This window comes from Sphaeramia orbicularis, chromosome 7 (assembly GCF_902148855.1).
Source record: "Sphaeramia orbicularis chromosome 7, fSphaOr1.1, whole genome shotgun sequence".
Taxonomy (NCBI): domain Eukaryota; kingdom Metazoa; phylum Chordata; class Actinopteri; order Kurtiformes; family Apogonidae; genus Sphaeramia; species Sphaeramia orbicularis.
The window spans coordinates 26012422-26032661 of NC_043963.1; the positions used below are offsets into that span (position 1 = coordinate 26012422).

The 20240-nt window shown below is 38.1% G+C and overlaps 1 protein-coding gene across 4 annotated transcripts in view; it reads left to right on the top strand.

Moving 5' to 3' along the window:
- The window catches only part of LOC115422912 (synaptotagmin-2-like), a 70197-nt gene that overhangs the window by 10448 nt on the left and 39509 nt on the right, over positions 1-20240 (top strand). The gene's annotated exons all lie outside the window — the stretch shown is intronic.

The following is a 20240-nucleotide window of genomic DNA, read 5'->3' on the forward strand; positions in this document are numbered from 1 at the left end:
GTTGCTGAAACACTGAAAAACTGCCTTTTACCTGAATTATTTACATGTATTGATAGGATTAGTGGTTCAAAAGTTATTAAACATTTTAGATCAATAGATGCTTTTGGTCGCCGGTGGCTGTTCAGGTCTTTGAGGTTTAATAATAAAGAAAAATCAGGATTAGAGATCAGGAGCTTGTAGGATCAAGTAAAAGCAGCTTGTAAAGTGTTAATTGGAGAGTGGAATGAATTATGTTTCTACCTGTGTGCCGCTGCAGTATGTTGTGACTGAAATGAACAGCTCAGGTTGGGTGACTGACAGGTTACTTACAGTGCTTTGTAAAACTAAAGGTGTTGAGCCATCCTCTCCACTTATTCTCTGCTGCTGTCCATTGTACTGCTGCCATTCCCAAAATAAAAGGCTCCCGGTGTGTATTTGTATTCAGCAAACCTGTTAAGTGTCAGACTCAAGTGTCGGCAATTCACAGGAATAATAAAACACGTCTTTGTTTTTTAAAGTAGAGGGCTGGTGTCTGTATATATGTATGTATATAAGTCTGAGTTTTCCTTTTAGTTTCTTGTGGGGTCTGTGTGAGGAAGCTGAGTTGCTGAAATCTTGCAGATTCAATCTCTCCTCAAAGAGATTATTGATTTGAACGTAAATTGGTTGCCTCCTTCAAGAGCATTGATGAGGGCTACAAAATCTATTTCCTTCCATGATAAGGCTGGTAATAGTTGGACTTTGCAAGAGGGACATTCATTGCACTACAGTGTATTGATCGTAATAATTGCCTCTGTTTCATTGTCCAGTTCTGTAAACCCACTTGGAGCATTGTTATCAGCAGAGCAGTGTCTAAATACATTTTTCCTTATCTTCATTTTTATCTGGAGAGCTCTCCTCACTCATTACTCTGAGCCTCATGATACATCATCCACATTGCAGTGTGTCTTTTGGTTAAATAGCAATGCACTGTATGGCTGTGCTAATCGCCCAGAGCTTGCATGAGAGTGGTTGTATAATATTTGACAGCTGAGGAGAAAAATAGGTAAACAAAAGGGGGGAAAACATCAAGTTGTCGCTGTAGAGCTGCTCAGTGCTGTAGGCTACTACACACTAATTCGCTGCATTAGTGAATCATGGCTATTGCAGAGTCTAATTTTCTCTGCTTGAGATTTCACTGAATTAACAGCACGAACTCTGCATTTTTTTGGTGATGCATTTCTAGCAAATTATTAAGAAAGCACTGCAAGGAATCAAACAGTTTTCCCCACATGAATCTTTCCTTGTGTCAAAAAAAAAAACTGCAGAAAGGTCAGAGTTTCTAGATCTTTCTGACACCTCCGACATAATCACTATTACAGTTCACTTAGCATACTCCCCCAGTAGGAAACCTCGGCATCATGAAGTCCTTTAATTGCCTTCATTGGAAAAAGTCATCCTCGAGTGTCACCAGCCTCCAATATTTTCTTTCCTTATTTCATTTTAAGCCTTCCTCTCTCCACTTCCCCCTCTATGTGAGCCAGCTTCTTGCAGTGGTCTGTCATGACTCTTGACTGTTTCGACCAAACCGGAGACACATTCAGCGAAATAAACAGATTTTGCCAGTGAACAGAAAATGGCATCATTATGACAAGGGAGTCAGGATTTGTTGAATAAATAATATCTTTCTAAACCGACAAACCATTAACTGTACATTATCTAACATGTATTACATAAGTACGTATACCTTTTGTGTATTGTGTTGCTTAGTATTCCATTCATATTTATCTTGCTTCAAGTAAAAACTATATTCACACAATGAGAATCTACTAGAGCTATTATACATCAATTCTTTATGAATAAACAGATTTTTTGTGGGGCTCTGGAAGTGATGTGCATCCCCATGTATTGTCTGCTGTTATGTAAACCTGACTGCTGTAGAGAGTCTTTCAATGCAGTGCAGGGTTCCGTTTATCTAGGACATGGTTGGTTTGTGCCCCCTCTGAAATGCGTCAAAGGGGCTGTGAAAGCGAATTTGGTTTAGCCCCCCCCCCCCCCCCCCCCCCCCCTTTCAGACTTTCTTACAAAAATGTCCTTGACACATGGGGTAACGATTCAGTTAGCTTTTCTGCTTTAAAAATGCATGAAAGGTGCTGTGGCACTGTGCTCGCCCACCACCGCTGTGGGTTGTGTATTCCACCAGACATGTTGACTGGTGTTTATGCATTGTAACTTTCTGGTGTTTTGGCCTCTTTTGGCTGTTTCTATAACACTGCACAGGGATGGGATGGAAGACATTTTGAGATCGTGCCCTTGTTGCTGCATTAGTGACTCTTCTGGTTATTTGTAGGGGTGTGTATTGGCAACAATCTGGTGATACGATACAAATCACAATACTAGGATCACGATATGATATATCATGATATGTCATGATACTGTTAAAAAGGCATTTTTTTGTTTGTTTCTTTTTTTTTAAAGATTATTTCCTGGAAGAATTGAATTACACCAGAAATATGTACAAAGACTAAACACATTTGTATTTGATCATAACAGGATCTAATGCTATATCACAAAATTTTTCTAATTCTCCTAGTTTCCAAAGGAACTAAAATCTGCCACTCTCCGACAGTAAAAAGTGCTTTCAGGATGCTTCAAACAACCATTATTTATTAAAACAGCATTAAATAATAATAAATAAAATATAAACAAAAATGAACCTCCGCCATTTCTGCATTTGAATAAATACCTAAAAGTATCAATACAGTATTTTTTAGTATCGATACAGTATCGTGAAATGAAATATCGCGACATATTATACATACAGAACCGATATTTTCTTACACCCCTGCTAAACACATTTTTATTTGATCAGAACAGGATCTAATGCCATATTACAAAATTTTTCTAATTTCCTAGTTTCCAAAGAAACTAACATCTGCCATTCTCAGACAGCAAAAAGTGCTTTTAGTAAAACAGTGTTAAATAATAAATAAGATATGAACAATAAAGAAAACCAAAAAACAACAATGAACCTCCGCCATATCTGCATTTGAATAAATGCCTAAAAAATATTGATACAGTACTTTTTTAATATCCATACAGTATTGTGAAATGAAATATCACAATATATTGCAGAATATTTTCTAACACCCCTAGTTACTTGTACTGAATGCATGCGGAGTGGGGTGTTTTGGGGTGTATGTGGACTACAAAGGAGAGAAGGTTTGTTGTCTCCAGGAATTCAACTGGTTAGAGCGGCAAGGTGTGGAGTTGATGTTCTGGTCAAAGAGCACAGATACAGATGTCTAGTTAATGTTTGATTTATTTTGGCTGTGGTCTTCTGGCATACACACACAGCAACCAACCAGGGTGGTACAGGCGAATGATGAGGAAAGCAACTGAACAAAAAATGGCCGCTGTGTCAGAAGAAAATTAACTGTTTTCAGCGGTTTTAACGTATTAGCATTCAGTAGCATTGGTACGCAATGGTGTGTTTAAGGGCGTAGGACATGTGATTACTTACAGAGGAACAAACTATAGAACTTTCAGTTCAACTCAACAAACATATGAATAATACATAAACAGTGTGAGCTTTCTAACATCAACCTTTGCGTGTGTAAGAAGAGGCTCATTGCAGTCCAGGCCAAACCGACAGCAGCATCAAAACCACAGTGAACAGAAAAGTGACTCCTCTAACGTGGGCAGAAATATGATACAAATCTGCATCATTATCGGTGTTATTGATGTTTATGTTAATGATTCTGTTCGTGACTGCTCTTATTGATAGTGATAAGACTGATGGAGTTGAAAGGTTGTATCAGAACATTCCCACTTTTTTTATCAATACCTTCCTCTCATCCAAATGTTTCTTTATGAATTTGTCTGTCCTTTAATCACTGCCTTTGCATTTATTCAGAATAAATAGGTATGGCATTTCTCTGACCTCTTTGCTAACAAATATTGATTGATGATCACTGTAACTACCAATACAACACTTAAATCAATAAACAATGTATTTCATTCATTCATTTTCTGAACCTAATTTATCCTCACTAGGGTCACGGGGGTCACTGGAGCCTATCCCAGCTACTTATGGGTGAAGAAGGGGTACACCCTGGACATGTCACCAGTTCATCACAGGGCTGACATATAGAGACAAACAACCAGTCACTCTCACATTCACACCTATGGGCAATTTAGAATAACTGATTAACCTATCAGCGCATGTCTTTGGATAGTGCATGGTGTCAATTTATTTCAAATGCTAATGCTAATATGTATGTGGCATTATTAGTTTTTCATTGCAGACTTCTCAGGCTTTCCTCGTCTCTAATCACATTTGCATTATGAGATGCTCTAAATGTATCTCCAAGCTGGTTTGTACTTGTACAGCTTTGAAAAGGCAAATCCCACATCTTCACTGTTTGTTATTTCATTTTAGCAATTGCAAAGAAGTGAAAGTACATTTTTTAAATGACTGAATAATTAAGTTGATCAAACTTACATTTGATTTAAGTGTTTTCCAAGCACTTACTCCCTTAGGGTTTAAAATTAAGTTTCACTCTTTACTGGCAAGCTCATTATTTATCAAATCAAATCACACTGGTTGGAAAACAAGAAAATGTGTAGATCTGATTGCATAAATGGGACAACTTCTCAGCTCGGCTCTATCTCAGCTGGCAAGCTTGTTGTCTGACCCCACGTTGGCTGGGTTTCCCCAGTGCCTCAGCTCCATGAGAACAGAATGGACGGCGACTGGCTGATTGTGGTGTTCTCATTCTGAAAGCAAAGTGAGGCTGCACGGTGCCATTACAAAGTAATTCACACATACATTGACATTGAAATTTTCTCCTTATCTCTTTCCCTGCATGCTACTATAATGTTTAAGAATCTCTTTACAAATGCGCTTTTCATTTTTGCTGCCTCACCATTTTCACATTAAAAGTGAAGAAATGAATCCAAATTGGCAAGTTAAGCTGCAATAGAAGTTTAACCAACTGTGCATTATATCTTAGTGCACATTTAAACCACTTCTGCTTCCAGTTAAGCTGCCACTCCTTGTGGGTTTTTCACACATAATGTCAGAGCATTTAGTGGATGCATAACTGAGCCCTGGACTTATTAATAATTTGTGTTAGGTAGCCTTTGCATGATTTCTATAAAATGCAAAGCTATCCAGTGAGACCTCTAAGGATGTCCTCCTCCTATTCCTGTTGGTGACCGTTACAAAATGGATGCTTAGGTACTCCCAGACGTAGACATTATTATTCACAGATCAGGCAGCTGTGAGGGTCAGAGGGTATACAAGTCAGAATCACTGAAGCTAAAGTATTCAACAGGTATGTTAGCATTTATCTGATTTCAGTATTGGAAGACAATGACATCTGCCATTGGCACTGTGTTGAATGTAGCTGGAGATGCTTCTCTGTTCAGGGATAAGGATTTGGAAAAACATCCAAGTGGAATAGGAAATATGGATAAACAATTTTTATGAAACACTTGAAACGGGTTTAATTGTTAAACATTTAGGGTTTACCTTGTAGGAACGTTTCATCTTAGGAAGAAGATAAAGACCTAATTAAAATGCAAACTGACATCCAACTCACAATCAAACATCAGGAAACGTAAATAGAGCAAATAATTAAACAGGTCACTTTTGACTGGGTGAATGACAAGACCCACGATTGGATTTGTCATGCACAATAACTGATTATAACCAGCATAATGAGAACATGCAGTCACTTGGTTCTTGGGATGGAACATTTTGGGACATACAGCCATTTCCTCAGTCCTGTTGTGTCTGCATCTTCAAACACACTACCATGTTGTCCAGTGTGTTTCTGTAATGGCTGAGATACCACTGAAACAGGCTATTATTTCTTCTACAGATACCAAATGGAAGTGATGCTAATTATAGTGAATACAAGGCAGTCAGGTCATCAAAGTGTCACAGAAACAGTCAGCAGGGAAGTGCAACTTGAAATTTATACTTGAGTTGAATATTATCCACATATATTGTTATAAATGAGGCTAGAAATGTTTAATAAGTATGGGTTAGAATTAAACAGTTTATTTACCCAACAATAGTCCACACCCAGTACAGTAACTCTACAAAATAAATCCATGGGTTTGTCAGTGATTAGTCAGATGTCAGACAAGCCGCCTTCTGGCCCTGAGAGCGAAGGTGTTGCATTATTGAAGCCTGAATACGGGACATTTTGTCTCTGGAGGAGGCTGAGCTTTGAACCACCAACGAGGGTGAAGAACCCAAAGACCGGAGGGAAAATGTCTTTACATCCCTTCATGTGGAATGTTAATATTTAATCATTCTTTTTGCAGTAACATCCAAAGGTATGTTTCCTCTTGTGGTGGTAACAGTAATATATCTCTTTCCTTCCATCATCTTTCACTGGTACAGTTATAAATATCAAAACGATACTGTATTTTTCTATATTTTGAACCACAGATCATTTTACCTGACTTTCTATTTCACAAATAAAATCAACCCATTCTTAAGGATCAATGTTGTTGTGCACTCCTGAGCACACAGCGACCGTTGGCTGTGACAGGTAGCAGATGGTGTGCTATACAGTGATTTACTGCTGCGTAGCCGGGGGTGCCATACTTTTTGCAAGCCTTTCTCCTCATGAATAATTGATTGAAAACTGTCATTTGACTATAGAATTTCACTTATTGTCAATTGAGTGGAAAGATTTGCCGTGTATTATGTGTTTCTTCAAGGCTTTCAGGTTTTTAATTGTTAGGACATTAGCTTGCATCTGTCGGCATGCAGTAATGCTAAGAAATACGGTTACTTTTACGGTAAGGACTTGATTGAATGCTGGTTTATGGCTGCCTGCAAACCTGGAATTGGTGAGCAGTTTCACAAAAGCCAGACGAAATCAGAATTCTAACTTGTTGAAAAGGTACAGTGTGACATTGACTGAAAGTGCATTGGAATTATTGGGGCGAGTTTATTGCATCAGGGAGTGAAAATAACTGATGTTGGTTATGTTTAATCCTTCAGCTTTTTGGGTTGTAGTAACTAAAGCACAGAGGCTTTAGTTGTTCTTCGCAGTTTCAGAAGGAGTATTTAATAACTACTGTCCGAATTGTTCTGCTTCCCATGTTAGTGGTGCAACATCCTGCTGGGATAATTTGACGGGTGTCTAAAACGGACCCGTGTTAGAGAGTGAGAGAATTCCGGATACATTTTGGCCAACAAGTAAAGCAAGTTGTGGCAGCTTTTACCCGCCAAGACCCTAAACTGTTTGTGTTTCCCAGCCAAATGACAATGACTGCCAACATGTCTGGTGGCTGCAGTGATTCACCGCAGAATGTCTGAAGCAACAATTTACTTTGTTCTAAAGTTTAAACAAGCTATTTTATACTGAACTGCAACAATATTTTACTGGTTAGTATGCATTTTTAGTGATGTTACATCTACAGTGTTTGATAGTTTTTTAGTATAATTGGGTACAAATTCCATTATAACTTTTCATCATATTGTAATTCAAGTTGTCTGAGGGGACATTAGTCGTCAGCATCCACTTTTTGCAACACAGTCTCATCCCAAGTCGTCAGAAATCAATGCTTGGTTAGGGCTCATGGCGGCAGTATTTGACGTAGGAGGTAGCCGTCCTGGGTGTGAAGGGAGTTTTGTTTTGATTGGTGACTTGCTGTTTTATTTTGAAATGTGAATGTCACTGCTTGAGTCCTGTTGTAGCGTAGTCCAGTAGAAGCTGGGTCAAAACCAGTAATCCAAACAAGAACAGGCGAAGGTACAGGTAGGGATAAACAGGAATACACAGTCACAAAACAGTCCAAAATCAAACACAGATGACTCCAAGGTCAAACAGAGAAATGTGAAAGAGCTAGGCACACAAAGGTAGTACAAGACGCGAAGGGGTACCTCCTGCGTTAGATATTCCCGTCACGGGGCCCTGACCAAGTGTCGATTTCTGACGACTTGAGTTGAGACCGTATTGGTTTTTGAGCCTTAGAAAGTCAAAGTTTTCACGCAAATACAAAAGGACAGTGAATACTTGATTGACAGTTGTAAGTACCAATTGCTGACCAGATTTTGCCAGATGTGACCTGGATGTAAATATGCTGCTCTACTCTAGTGCACAAGCTTGGAAAAGTGGCTTCACTTTTTCATGTTGGCATGACATCAGGTTCATGCAGAGGAAAGATGTAGTCTGACGGTTTTTTCCCCTGACTTTGGCTCCTGCAACTCTAATCACTTGCATCATGTAATCCATGGGATACTCATTACTGTATTTAGTTCTGACCTTCTAACAAGCTTTTCTGTGCTTTTCTCGGCCGGATCACATATATGTAGAGCAAACTAGATAAGAAGTAATCTGTCTACATGAGTAGCTATTGATTTATTTGACCCTTTGTGTTATTCTCTTAACTACTCATTTTACCATACGTCCTACTTGGGATCTGGGATAGTATATTAATATATGGATCGAGGGTATGTTAAGTATTATTTTAACATTTTCTGGAAATAATGATTTCACAATAATTCGATTTTACTTTCAGCCTGAGAAGAAAGTGGGTATCGGATCTAGCCGTACAAAGCAGACCAAGAAGCAAAATACAACGACCGATCACAAATGTTATGAAGTATTTGCCCATTTCCAAAATAAACTTTAGTGTTGTTATCTTAGGAATGGTCATCCAATTCAGACTCCTTAAAGTTCATAGCGGTTAGCTGCTGCAAACTGATAAGTGCACAATTACGGCAGTGTTTCTAACGGCCATCGATTGGTCTTGTCTTCTCTTTCCCTCCTTCCATTGATTGTTGATGCCACTCTCAGATTACAAGGCTATGTGAGGGCAGGTGATAATACACTGGTGTCTGGCTGCAGGGACATCCCTAATATATAACTTCTTGTCTTTCTCGTGTCTGTGTTTATGAAAGTCAAACAGTCTTTTGTGTCTGCAGTGCGGATTTCAACAGTGGAGGTTAATTTATTTAGTATTTCTTTATTTAGTAATCGATTTTGAAATTCAATTATGTAATATTTTCAAGAACAAACCCTTGTAACAAGCATTTCTTATTTTAATTAGAGCTGGATGTGTTGAAGTGCCAGACAGTCTACCTTTCTTTCATCTTCCCTGTGCCAGTATGTTTCAAAGGTCAGCACTTAATTTAGTTTTTAATGTGTGCTTAATTGAAAAGAGTCTGTCTTCTTTACATATGATGTCTGTTAAATATTGTATTGTTCTTGAGTTAAAATTCCAAATCATTCAGCCAGAGAATGGGTGTTTTTTGACTATTTTGAGATATCTCACAAGCCAGTACCATTTATTTGTAAATATAAGTAGCGTTACATATTTTCTATTGCTTTTTAAATTTTGTATTTAATTTTTTCATCCTTGTGTATTTTGTATAAATAGTGTATTTTTCTACTCAATTTTAAATTCTCTAACTGCTGCAGTGAGTATTCTATTCTATTCTATTCTATTCTATTCTGTACTCTACCCTCTCATTTTACTCACCGAGCTGGAGTATTACAGTAAGCCTATTAAAACCCATTTATTTATAGTTTAATTCAACATATTTTGACAGAACTATGGTGTGTACTGTATACAATGAGACTTATGTAGGACATATTTTTTGACTTTTGTCTGTCTGATATTTGTTCTGAAAGTCATACTTACTTGTGCAGCTGATTCCAGTACAGCACCATGATTGTGCAGCATCGAGGGCCTGTTCGTATGTGGTACAAGTAGCTCATCATGAGAGGTTAGCTGTCACACTCAATCTGTGTTTGACTAATGGTGCAGTGGTTTCCAAGATTTGGGCCTGACTTGTAATGGACCTCGCTGACAATGTGAAGGTGAATGATCCCCATGAGCAGACACTCCACTCGCCACTTGCGGCTTGTCGGTTGTTTGTCCTACAATACCTTTGACCGCATTACAGGGAGCTAAAGAGGACGTTCACCCTGTTATGACAAGTTTTTCAAATGGGCAGATTCATCATAAGAGTTTGCACTTTCATGTTTTTAACGTATCAATCCCTCAAGCACAGTATCTAAATGATAATTTAAAGAAAATATAACATAATCGGGTTGTAGTTCTGAGGATAAATGTGAAACACACCAAGCAGCATGAAGGGAAACGTGATCCATAGGCTCTGTCCACCTATAGTTAGACCTTAGTGGTTTATTATGTTGAGAGGCCTTGTCTAAAAGAAATAGCTGTTCACAGAGCGCATTACTGAAACCTATTTGACATTTATAAGACTCTGTTGGTCCCTTGGGGAGTTTGTTGTTTTCTTAGCCCTTCACAGCTCTTGGGAAGCATGTAATTCAGAGACATTGAGGTCTGGAGGCTTCTGACTGTTTCTCCTCTTTTAATTTGTCTCCGTGCAGCTTGCTTTCTTCCAATTATTCCCATTAAAATAATAAAGCATGAGAGTGCAAACACGTCTGTCAGGATATTATAATTTTTTTTTTTTTTACCTTGATGCAACATAACGGCCCTGAAACATAAAATAAATTGATCCATTTCATTATTTCCCTAATATTATGAGAAGTTATCTATTAAATATGACTGCATTTTTCTGTCTGGTGTGGTTTGTAGGGTTATGTTTCATTCACTGGGCGAGCAAGGACGGATGCAATTAATCTGAAATTGTGTGCTGTTTTGTTCCTGTTGCTGACCATTTCTCTGCGACTGGATGATGAATGGCCTTATTTCTGCACATAAACACAGGTCTTGTCTCCCAAGGAAGCAGGTATCTGAAAGGAGAGTAGGCACTCCCCAGCAGGATTTATGAACACTTAGACCTGTGAAAAAGAGCAATCGGTTCAAATAAGTGAAATAAGATCATCATTTTCCTAAAAGCTGGAAAAAGGTGCAAATACTCAATCTTTCGTATTGGTGTTTATGCTGTTTCATGCAGTTGATGGCGTTATTAGTTTTTAAATGCTGCCAGGCAGGACATTGAAATTGATTTAATGCAGCCATTTTAAATTTATCTGAGATAGATCTGTAGCTAAACACAGCCGCTTTTTTTTAACTTGTGCTGCTAAATTAAATAAACTCTCCACTTGGCTTAACCCTTTACAGGGCACTCATAGAAATCCTCTTAAATTCAACATCTCAGCCTTTATGTGTTATTGGAGGATGTAAGAAGACTTTATTACTTTTGTAAAAATGCTCTAAAATTGTATTGTCATGTAGAAAATCAAGGTCTATGAAGTTACCATATTTGGTTCCTTACCCGCAAGTGGAGGAAAAAATAAATTAATACAAGAAGTAAATATAAAAATTACTAGAAAAACACATGTAATGTAAAAGGAACATGTATTTTAGAACATTAGAACATCACTTTTAGAACACTAGAACAACTTAAGTGCTGAGACACCTGTCAACATACATGTTATCACTTTGAGCTTTTTTTTTTCATTACTTACATTCTGGGGCACCGTAAAGGAGGGGTAAACATGACAAATTCATGGGGCCCAGCATTTTCAGGGGGGGCAGTGGATATAGGTTATAAGTTGTGAAAATTGCATGTAAGCTCTGCAGTAAAAGAGGGGCATAGAAGCTGGGAGTCGGACGTTCAAAGTTAAGTTTTACTTTCGTTTTCATGCCCGTTGCAGTTGTCATGACCTGGGTGCTGTAAAGGGGGGATAAACATGACAAATTCATGGGGCCCAGCATTTGTGGGGGGCCCATTGAGCAGTGGAGGGGGTCTAGTGGATACAGGTTAGAAGTTGTGAAAATTTTGTGTAAGATCCGCTGTGTAATAGAGGCATAGAAGTCGGGAGTTGGATGTTGAAAGCATGTTAAGTTTCAGTTTCATTTCACGCCAGCGTAACTTATATTAGTTATGAACGCCCCCCCCCCCCCACACACACACACACACACACACCACCACCACCACCCTGATGGATCGACAAGATACTGAGTTTCATGAAGGGTCCACAACGTTTCCCTTACATGGGACCCACAAGTGCTAGCGCCGCCCCTGGTCATGGCACGTATGAAACGCACCCCTATACCTCCAGTTATTACAGTACATTCACACACACCCACCCCCGCCCTGGTCCGACGACAAATTTTTTAAAATTTATTTTCTGAAGCGCCCACAGCATTTGCCTTCCATGGGGTAAACAATTGGTAGCAGTGCCCCAGCTAACATTAGTACCATTACTTCATGGTACATAACAAAGCAAGCAGAGGTGGACCTTGCAGACCCTGTAGACCACATTGGACCTGAGATTGTTGACTCACTGTCCTCACTGTAACAGTTGCTGTCACTGTCTTGTAATGTGTGTGGAAATGACCAAAAATAGTCGCCTACCCAATAAAGGGTTAATGCATAAAACTCTGGCACCGTCATTGCGAGATCTTTCATTGAATAGTGCTGGATCACGGTTTCCACTGATGGAAGCCATTTTCAATTAGGAGTCAACATAATGACAGCGTGGTGTTGGTGGGCTTACAGATGCACCAGTGGAGAGCACAGCAAGTGGAAGCAGAGGGGAGCAGCTAGTTAGCCAAAGGCTTAGAGATTCTTTTCAAGAGAGGAGCTTTTTGTGAATCATCATCAGCAATATGAATAAAAAGCATCAGCCTTAATTAATTCGTAAGTCCCGTATATTAACAGGAATAATGAATCACATTCACTGTTTACTTTCAATTACTTTACAGATTCAAATGAAATGCATCATACGCACACACACACACACACACACACACACACACATAAAATACTGTTTCTCTCCTCTGTACTGGCTTTCTAGAGCGTAAAGTCCAAAGCGTCATCAATTGCTTGTTTCTGCTGACTGTAAAAGACTCCCACAGTCAGCAATCTGTCATGTAGGCAACCACCCATCATGCTCTTCACCTCTCACACTCTGGAATCACAGTAAAACCCAAGGCAGCCTCCGTCTTGATTTATACTCTCACACACTGCGCCAGATTCACAAAAGGATTGCACGGCTTTTTGCAGCTGGTAAACCAGTGCGAATGACACAAAAATATCACGTATGACTCACATAGTACCCGAAAAGATTCACATGCCTGAGTTATATTAATAGCCACAGCATATTTTGACAGGCATTTTAGTAAATTGTGTTGTAGACCTGAAATACTCTTGTTCACCCACATATCTGCTAATTAAAGACATTACATTTTTTCTGGTTTTTTGCCCCCCCTTGTAGTTTACATTATGGTCCAATCTGTGAGCTGAAACACAGGAGGGGAAAATTTGCTTTCAGGTGCAAAACTTTATGGGTATGTTTGCACTAGTATGTCTTATTCTATTTATTCTGTTTGTTCATTTGTATTATACTGATGTGCCTCTTGGTCAGGTCTCCCTCGAAATATACATTTTATCTCAAGGAACTTTCTGGTTAAATAAGCAGAATTTCTTTATGCATATCATTAGCCTCATAGCATAATTGCCTAAGTCATATTTTTTGATGATGAAAAATGAAGCAACAGTGTTAGGAGAGTAAAGTTACATAGATATCACCATGTGACTAAAGATATGACTTACGAAATTATGCTCTGATGTGATGTGTGAATGCATTGTAGGGACGTAACGATTACTGGTATAACGATAAACCACGGTAAAATTGCAGACAGTTAGTATTACCGTTTAAATTCTAATTATCATGATAACCGTGTTTGATTACCGCACTTTTAGGGGAAAAAACCCTATGTAAAGATCTGCTTTTATGTCAAATATTTGAGTATAGTTTTAATTCATTACACTTTTGATTTTATATACCTAATATTTGGAACCAATATTCACTTTTAAAGTCTTTGAAAAGGTTCAGTAAACATCTTTGTGTTATTTATGCAATAAATTATATACATTTTTCAAATCGGATTTTATATATTTTTTTGTGTTTTCTGGACTTTTATTTTGATATAGTAGGTTAAAGTGAAAAAATAATAGACAGATGATATAAATGAAGTTGTGCTGAAAAAAGATACCAAACATGGGTATAGTAAAGATTTCTTTATATGGTATGTAAAAGCAAAATCAAAAGTACTGAAAAACGGACAAAATAGGCTCAGACCACTAAGGGTTAATACTAGAATGTTTCTGCCAACAGAAGGTACATTGTGCCAATTATTTTATTTGTTTTGTTTTGTTTTTTTTTTCAAACTACAACTTGGTTAAATTATTTCAGTGTTTGTATAAGTACTTTTTGAACACCTTGAGCACAATTTCAACAATACCGCGATAATAATGATAACCGTGATAATTTTGGTCACAATAACCGTGATATGAAATTTTCATATCGTTACATCCCTAATGCATTGCAAAATAAAATAAAATCTGTATCTGTACACTGTTTTCTGTAGAGGACTTTAGTCAGTTTTTTTGGGATAAATCATAGGCTGTGATGTTTCTGCTCACTCCTGAGTGCCTCAGTGCATGTCTTCACTCCTCTACAGCTGTCCAGTGTGCAGCATTAGCCACATTTCGACTGTAGTTCACTGAATGGCCACTGGCGTTAATAATAGCAGTGGTTTCCTGAATGTTAGACTCAGAATCACTCATCTTATTATTTCTCTCTCTCTCATTCTCTGATCTGTAATTAGCTCTTTTCTGTTTCTGTTTTTGCTGTCTAAGCTGAGTTAAATCTCTGCCATCTTCTGACCTAGAACCTAGTCACACAGATGTTAACACACTGCCCAGGTTTGTGAAAAACAGCTTTAGAAAACTCGATGTTGGCGTCACAGCTTTGTGTGTTGTTAACAATGACTCTCTCCTGCTTGTCAAACGCCCACTTCACGTGTATCCCAGATCAAATGGACTTTTGTGCATGTGCATGTGTGCATTCATGCTTTTCATTCGCCTATGTGCATTTGTGTTTGTGTGAAAATGTGTGTATTGTATGCTATCAGAGGGCCAGTTCTTTAATACGTTTGCCTGCCTTCTGGCTCTATGTTAAACCCCTGCATTGCAGCACTGCCAGTGGGATTTGAGCAGGCACGGCCCTTTTTTTTCTCTAACCCTCCATCCTCACAATAGAGAGATTAAATTTGGGCCAGATTCCTCCTGCGTGGAAAGCTCTTCGCTCACACATGCACATCTTCCAGTGTTCATACGCTACGCTCCAGAGAACGCAGGGCAGCTGAGAGCCCCAAAAGTCTCCTGTAGGCTCCCTTTGCCCCACATGAATATCCCCTCCCCTGCCTGAGTGGGAGCAACAGTCATGGAGAGCCACGTGTCTTGGAGACAGACACAGGCAGAGAGAATCAGAGACGGAGAGAGGGAAAAGGAAAACATGGGATCCTCGGGGGGCTCAGCAATTCAAGTGCTGTCTGAGAAGCTCCACAATAATCTTATAAAAGAACAGGGAGGCTCTGTAGTTTTGGTGCTCAGTGACTTTTCCAGTTGTTTGGGCTACACGATCCTCTTCATCAAACAGAAATCAGCCAGGGAGTAGAAACAACATGAACCAGAGAATGTTCTTTGTGGAGGGGATGTGATTTTACCAGTTTGGAATATTAAGAAAAGGTTTTATTTCAGTCTCTCATTGTGGATGTGTTTAATCAACGACACAAGCTGTGGATGGATTCAATAAAAATGACAGGAAACGCCGACAGCTAAAACTGTGCTAGAGCAATCAGTTTTACATAAAAATGCTGAACAGCTATCAACAGCTTGGGCTGGTTGATGTTGACAAAACCAAAAATTTGCTGATTTGATGTTTGGGCAGAGATATTTTGGAGATGACTAAGGCGTCAGAATATATTTACACAGAAGAACATTTTAGTCACAGATGATTATGGACGTCATCTGTATTTTGTGATCGACAAGGACGAGCTCAAAAACTATGTAACATTAGTTTAATGGACCCTTGATAACACTTTAAAAGAACATTTAAGTCATTAATAGGAAAGATAAGTGGCATTGTATACGCGAAGGAAATTCCAAAATTAGGAATTTTCCTTTTCAGAGGAAAATGAGAATAAAGTGCTTGAATATTAAGAGATAAAAATACCAAACAAATATTGAGTTCAGAAAATAATAATAAAAGAGAATAAAAACTAAAAGAACTCACTACGTCAAAGTACTGATGATTATCCATCACGACTAAAAATATTTGCAAAATATTTAACATTAACATTGGGTCCCTTTAACGCCCACTGGTGTATGAGTGTGTGCGTGAATGGGTGAATGCAAGGCTTTGTAAAGTGCTTTGGGCACCATGAAGGGGTAGAAAATGCACAATCTAAGTGCAGTCCATTTACCATTTACCATTTTACATGTAATAGTTTTCAAGAACATGTTGTACAGTTGCAATACGGAGCTGCAATCAGATCCAAATCACAAGGTCAATCTGTGCAATTATAGATACATATATTATATAAAGGCTGGAACTGATATGTTCTGAGTGTAATGGAATATAATGCTCACATGTTTTCATTAGTGAATCACATGAAAATAAGAACCATTGGGATTTTTTTTTACCTTAGAATGAGCCTTTTGTATCTTCTATATCTACATCTTATGTTTTGAGCCTTTTATCCTCTTGACTAAAAGGCTCAGAACAGATAAAACAAATCCTAATGAGCTACTGAGGCATATTTCTTTTCTTTTTTTGAAGCTACCATAGGAGAAGGTCAGGGGTTACTCAGTTGGTTGCAAATTGCAACTTCACTGCTAGAAACCACTAAATACCACACACTCAACCTTTATATTTTTCTACTAGTTTGTAGCTTTGAGTCGGAGAAGAAAATACACACTTTGGAATGATCAGTAGTTTGTGCATTTTCCTTCCGAACCGAGCGAGAATGAAATCATACATCACCTGAACCACAATATTGCGAAGCGTAATTTCCCTAAATTATGCAGCCCTTTTGTTTGTGACCCACTGCACTTTTAAGGCGTTTATGACAAGTTTTCTAAAACACACCAGCGATCACACTGCCTGACCTTTAGTGATCGGGCTTATCAGGGCTCATTTTGGTACTGATAAGCAGCCAGCATGGTTCACTGAGGTAATGGAAACTAGAGGCTTTATTTGAACCCCTTGATTTTTTTTCGGATGCATAGTTTGCTCCCTTGGGGACAGAAATAGGCGAAGGAAAGATCCAATTATGTTCACCAAGAGGCAATTCCTTTTAACGTGATTGTATCTGAGAATCTGCACATCAGCGCCGGGCAGCCCTGTCAGCTAGCCAATTTATGATCTCTCAATTTTTTTCAGTTTTTTGGTTCGCTTTGACCTTATATTTGTCCTCCTGGAATGACATTTATTTCCTCTATGATTTGCATCTATATTGTTATTTAGCAATAGAGAGCTCGTAAACTCTGAGGACCTAATCAGGCTTGATTAAGATTTTTTATATTGAATTCAGTCCTTGTTGTTTGACGGTTGGAGTTGAAACTAAGAAAATGCTGCTTGTATTCCCAGAGCGCTGTGTTGCAAAGCCGTGTCGAAGCACTGCTTTTCTGCTCTCTGTCTCTGCGTCCCCTCAGCTTGCTGCAAACAACTCACTTTGACAGTTTCATAGTGTTTCCATGAGGGCTGCAGTTAATTCACTGTGCAGGAACTTAAGGAGTCCTGAGTGTTTGAGGGCAGACAGATGGAAACTTCTACTCCTCCGTGTACCATGAAATTATTCCACAATGGGTTTTCATCATAACGTGTCTTCTTGTGTGGAAATTCTAGAGTTTGTCACTGTATGTTAGACTGAAAAGGTCACCAGTACTGCATATAAAAATCAGTTTACCTCCATATTTTGCACACTGCTTTTTGTTAGTATTGTATATATATCGCTTATTTATCCAGATGAAATCCTCACTGAGTTGAAAAATCCCTTTGCTGTGAGTGACCTGGCCTAAACATAGTCGCAACAAATCAAGACAAGGCAAAATTATTAAGATATGCCTTTATAGGATAAGATATGCCTTTATTAATCCCACAAGGGGAAATTCCAGGTTTACAGCAGCAAAGCACTAGCACATAAGAGTAAAAGAAGTACAAAATGAAGATAAACACAATAAAAAAAAAGCTATATACACTATTTACAGCTGTTAAAGACAAAATCAACAACAATTTTAGTCCAAATTTAGACGAAGCCACATTGACCCAGTGTAATGTTTTCTCAGTCCTTTAAGCCTCAAATACCTAAACATCTGATGGCCACCAAAAGCATCTAATGACCTAAAATGTTTAATAACTTTTGAACCACTAATTCTGTCAATACATGTTAATAATTCATGTAAAATGCAGTTTCACAGCCTTTCAGCAACATCCCCTATGACCCATTTGGACATTCAGAGGCTCTGTAATGAACACGGAAACACCACCATTCCCTGCAACATTGATTCACCAGTAAAACATGTAGTTTGACACATTCCAGTCATTATAGAATCACAGGTGTCAAACATGCGGCCCGGGGGCCAAATCCGGCCCGCCAAAGGTTCCAATATGGCTCGTGGGATGAATTTGCAAAGTGCAAGTTAGGGCATCAAACTCAAAAATAATATCATAATAATATATAAATAATGACAACACCATTTTTTTCTCTTTGATTTAGTGCAAAAAACATTAAATTATGAAAATGTTTACATTAACAAACTATCCTTTAACAATAAAATGTGAATAACCTAAAATGTCTGAAGTAAATTAAGTGCAATTTTAACAATATTCTGCCTGCTACTGAATGTTTTATGCCTTTATAAAATCGGATCTGTAATGCATATTGTACTTATATTTCTTAACAAATTAAATTTTTTACAGGTTATTCACATCTTTTTTGTTTGGATAGTTTGTAAATGTAAATACTGGCATAACTGAATGTTATTTTTTGCGCTAAAACAATTTGGAGTTCTCATTATTTATCGGCTATCATGCTATTATTGTACTGGTTCGGCCCACTTCAGATCAAATTTAGCTGAATGTGGGCCCTGAACTAAAATGAGTTTGACACCCCTGTTATAGATGCTTGTTTTTCCACATTCAGTTAATGATATAAGTGATGTTTTCTTCATTTTTTTTCTTGTTTTTATAAAATAAGGTTTGAATTTTCTCTGAGCTTTTATGAACATGTACATTCAGTGAATTAAGTAAAGGAAAATACCAGATTTTCACTGAAAAATGCAAAATGCAGTGAAATATTCATTTGGAAATTGCCACAAAAATAGTTCTAGGTCTTTAAAGGTTAAAGTAGACTTGAATTCCCCTAAAGCAGTGGTTCTCAATCTTTTTCTGTCAGGTCCCCCTTTGGAGCATGAAAAGTCTCCAGTTCCCCCTCAGCCCCAACAACATTGAAACAGTGGTGCAATTATAACTTTTATTGAAAGAAACATCAATATTGTAAGAATACTTTTTGTTTTTCCTTGAATAATTTGTTGTGCAAATTAAAAATAACTTCAATTTTTGCTTGATTAATACAAATCAACTCAACAAGACTGCCCCCTGAGACTATATTTTTCCAAATAAAAATAGGAAATGCACAATTATCTTACAACTATGACAATAAAGTTACTTTTATAAACCAATTTCAGTAACAAAGATGAACATTTTAACTATATCAGTGGCTGCAATGAGCCTGTTTACATTGCACATCTCAGAGCATTGAAGTGGAAACTGTACAAACATTTTTCTTTTCCAGTCCAGTCCTTGTCCATTCTCCAAACCTAAACTCTTTGTCTAGTCTAGTGACAGATCACCATGGCAGTAGATTTGTTTGTTGTACGTCCCTAAAATGAGTCCAGGGTGCTCCAATGCTAAAATATTAGTTCCACCTGCTACATGTTCTAACCTAAAGAAAAAAAAAACACCCAGGAGTGATCCTATGACCCCCCCCGGCAAGCCTTCACTCCACAGTTTGAGACACATTGCCCTAAAGTGACAAGTTCTGACAGCTTCACGTCCTTCTGTAGATCATTCAGAAGGATAAGGGTATTGAAAAAGTGTTTGCACAACTCTGCTCTGACACTGGGATCCACCATTTGTGGGATGTTCTGAGAGCACAGGCCATACGGCTGTTGGGTTTTGCACATACACAACTGAATTATTATGCAGCATCAGCAAGTGCAAACTGGTAATTGATCTCAGGAGTGCTGTTTTATTTGGAAAATGAGTTTGACTCTGTTAAGACAATCAGTTTCTGTGTCATATTCTTGCCGCAAAACTGATGCAAAGATGGTGAATTTCAGTGTTTTCCCTCACTGAAGTGCACAAATTGAAGTTGGTTATCACTCCCTGTGGATGTCTTTCATGATACAATTACAATAAAGCAATTAAATCCAGTGAATCATGAAATTGATTGTT